Source organism: Meleagris gallopavo, chromosome 1, assembly GCF_000146605.3.
Source record: "Meleagris gallopavo isolate NT-WF06-2002-E0010 breed Aviagen turkey brand Nicholas breeding stock chromosome 1, Turkey_5.1, whole genome shotgun sequence".
NCBI lineage: Eukaryota > Metazoa > Chordata > Aves > Galliformes > Phasianidae > Meleagris > Meleagris gallopavo.
The window spans coordinates 125,136,473-125,140,759 of NC_015011.2; positions in this window are offsets into that span (position 1 = coordinate 125,136,473).

Genomic DNA, 4,287 nt, shown 5'->3' on the forward strand with positions numbered 1-4,287 from the left:
TATGGTTTAGTAGCTTGTGGTAGCAGTGGTAATGAGAAGATGGTTGGACTAGATGATCTTGTACGTCCTTTCCAACCTTGTGATTCTATGAATTCAGAAGAAGACCAACAGAAGCTACTCCAGTTATATTACCAGTAAGAGTAATTTTACTGGTGTAGTTTTTTATTAAAACAGAACTCAAATGACAAAATCACCTTTCTTCGGAGGAAGAATCTGATTATTTTTTCACATTGCTGTTTTTTCCTAAGCTCAGCTCACCCTCACAGATGTGGCCAGTCCTATTCTGGCTTGGATTGGAGTGCTGTACTTTCATGCATAGTTCACTCATGTCTACCTTCACTGGCCATTTCTGCAGCAGGGTTGTGGCAAACCCAGCTCCTCACTGAAGAGATCTGGCTCACCAGGAGGGAAGGAAGGTTGCTGGTGGTTTTAGTTGGACTTGGCACTGTTCTGCAAAGATTCTTTAATTGAATTCACAATTGATTTTAACACTGAGTATATCTGTGAAATAGCACAAATAACAGGCAAAGCTGCTGACAAGCTAGAATGAATCACAGAATCATAGAATGGCCTGGGTTGAAAAGGACCACAGTGATCATCTAGTTTCAACCCCCTGCTATGTGCAGGGTCGCCAACCAGCAGACCAGGCTGCCCAGAGCCACATCCAGCCTGGCCTTGAATGCCTCCAGGGATGGGGCATCCACAGCCTCCTTGGGCAACCTGTTCCAGTGTGTCACCACCCTACCACAAGGAAACATTTCTTTTCCCTCTTTGCTCAGAAGTCCTTTTCTCTCCACAGGAACACAAGGTACAGAGCTTAAAAGATGTTAAATATTTATTGTAACAAATTAGCTACATGTTCAGAAACATTAGACGTGATTTTGTGAGACGAAATAATATTTTACATTTAAAAGTAGATAAGTAAGTATGAGGGAGTTATCAGCCAAAGAAAATTAATTATCACCTCTAATTGTTGTACTTTATATGAAAGCAATAATTACAGTCAGTAAAAATTAACATGGTGGATTGTTCTAACTTTGTCTACTTGGCCACCAGCCCTCAAGAGCTAAGTAGACTGTCTTTTCTCTGAGAAATAGCCTAAACGTACACTAAAATCTCTGAATGCTAGAATTCTGGATTTTCTCTCTGATTTTTTTTAACTGTGAATGAGACGATGTCACTAAACTAAGGCAGACCTTAACAAGCCATTTACTTCAACCCAAGTACAGCATCACTTAATGCTGCTCCTCACAACAGGCAATTCAAACACTCTTCTCCAAGGAAGATATTTATGAAAGAAACTTTACATAAACACCACAGGCATGCTTTGATGTTCTGATGTTTGTCAGGAACTCTCTCATTATCTAATGATCTTCATCTAGATCTTCCCTTTGACTAACAAAACCTATCACAAATGTCCACTCTGGGCTTGGAACAACGTACGACTCTGTCACTGCAGGTCAGGCGTTTGCTGCCTTCCGCTGCGCTGCCCTCTGGAGCCTCTCTCAACAGCCCATGCTTTTTTCTCAAGTGCAACTCTTGAAGCTGTGCACTGTATTTCAGCTGAGATATTATCACTTCCACAACACAATGGAAGTCTTCTTCCACTCAACCCAAAATGAGTGGTCTTTTTTTCCTGCACAGTCAGCTTCAACTGCTCCAACAGCGTCACCTCCAAACTCTTTTCTGCAGAACTACTGTTTTCTGAACTGCATTTGTTCAGCCAGTTCCACCTGGCTGGGCGTAATAACTTTCATTTTCCTACAGAAGCATCTCCTTTTACAGAAATGTTTCCTGAAAATATTCATCAGCATTTACTCACTGGCAAACCTTCCCTGCTCAGTGCCATTAATTACCACTCTTGTTTCGGCCGCACCACCAACACTACATGACTCACCAGAAGGGTTTTAAAACAACAGGCCTGTTTTGATACGACATTACTAAGAGTTACCCCCAGGTACAGCCGCTCACAGTTTTTTTAAACTTTTCTGCTGTCTTTTCAATTCTGCTCATCTATAAGAGCTCCATGAGAAATTTTATGTTTCTGACTTTCAAATAGTGCACCTGCTTAATGCCCTCCCACCCACAAAACTTTATGTGGAAGAAGAGTGGGTTCAAGCAACCAAAGCTTATAACAAGTGTACAGTGACTATTATATGTTCCCTTCTTCCCTTCCAGAGGCATAAATCCACAGGAACCAGAAACACCCCCTAACAGCACAAGTGTTCAGTAATGTACCCTTTGGAGGCTTGTTACATACATACCAATTTGTTCCAAAATCCAGAGGCATTCGCTTCTTAAGTATTTCCAATGTTAGGTTTCTAAAATATAAGTTAATAAGAATATTAATTGGTACAATAAGAATTCAGCTAGAAAACCCTGATGTCCATAACGTAATGCTAATCACACTTTCATGCATGACACACAGAAGTGCACACAGTCTCACCTATGCTTTACAAAGGGAGCTTACACTTTTAAAAATGCCTGAGTAACAAAGTAGAGTGATTTTCCAGTTCAACATTCCCTACAAACATCTCATGTGGAACCTCACAGTTCTTTCATCCCTTTGCTTTTCACTTCACTAATTGAAGAAATTAACGTGCAATCCAAGCCGTTCCTTAGGAGGGAACATGCTAAAAGTTGAACTGAAATACTGTTGTCATCCCTTCATATTTGTTCAGTAACTTAAATTCTAAGGCACTTTTTTATTATAAGAAAAACTAAAGTTTTAAGCATTGGCTTTGGTACAGTGAGCTTTTAAAAGATGTTCATATACAGAACTCTTAGGTTGGGGAAAAAAATAACAATGCAGATATTCTCAGTAAGATTCCTTAAATCTGCAATACACAGCTAACTCTGTAACCCAAGTCTTCTTCCTCAGTCACGTTATGCGTACTCATGAACATCTCTCTGAGACATGGGGGCAGAGAATACATAAAGGACGTAACACACAATTCAGACTTCAGAGCTGCTGGTTCAAATCTCAGTCACGTGCACCTTTAAAAGGCCAAGATGCATGCCATCCAGAGCCCAAGGAATCCAGAAAGTAGGAAAGAGCACCTCCAATTTTGCAGCGCAAATCTAATTCCAACAGAATCAGATCGCAGAATCATAGAATGGCCTGGGTTGAAAAGGACCACAATGATCACCTAGTTTCAACCCCCTGCTGTGTGCAGGGTCACCAACCACCAGACCAGGCTGCCCAGAGCCACATCCAGCCTGGCCTTGAATGCCTCCAAGGATGGGGCATCCACAGCCTCCTTGGGCAACCTGTTCCAGTGCATCACCACCCTCTGAGTGAAAAACTTTCCCCTGATCTCCTAAAGCAGAGATAAAGTTTTTCAGCTTTGTCCATGAGAGCGCAGTCTTATGCTTATTTTTAAGTATTACACAAACGTGGTAAACAAGGACATACACTTTATCTTAATATTATTATTATTTTTTTTACAAAGATGTCATACAAGCGTATAGATAACACACCAGAGGCACAAGTGCTCAAAGCAAAAGACACACCAGTTTCAAAAAGCCCATTTAAGAAGGTTTTTTGAGCAGTAAGGAAATGTACTCCTTTAATATAGTATTAATAAAGAAAAAAAACAAAGAGCATTCAATTTTAAGTTACTGGGGGAGAAACCAAGAAAAAAAATCCATTCTTTACCTTTTTGTACATCTTATTCTTCCTACGCTATTTATACTTATCCTCCTCTATATAAAGAACAATCCTCAATTGCAAGACTTTCACTAAAACAGAGCGTTATTCATCAACTAAATGACTACAGCGTGTTTCGTAGCTGCTGCCCTCCTGCCTGCATTTCCCATAAGTCTATCAAAACGGACCCAACAGTCAATGACACAACCTCCTCCATCCCTGCTGCAACTATTTCATTACCTCATTCTCAGCCAGATGACCAAAGTTCACTCAAGTCCCACCTTGAGCTTTTAAGATAGGCAGCCTCGCGTTTCACACAACCTAAAGACGCTCCGGGACTGAGACGCCACACGCAACCCTTACCTTCACAGAACGGAAACAAACGCAAAACCTCCCTTCACACCTCACACCGAAGCCGAGCCCGGGCTGGGAAGCTCTGCTGGAGCTCACCCGGCACTCAGCCTCGCACCGAGTCGCGGACGAATCCGTTCATCTCCACGGGACGAACGGGGCACCGCGAATACCCCGCTGCCAGTGTCACGCACGCAAGCACACGTTACCACGGCCAGGCACGGCCCACCCAGGCCTGCCGGCTCCTCACACACACAGCTCCCGGCACGTCGGCACCGGTGGCCCGC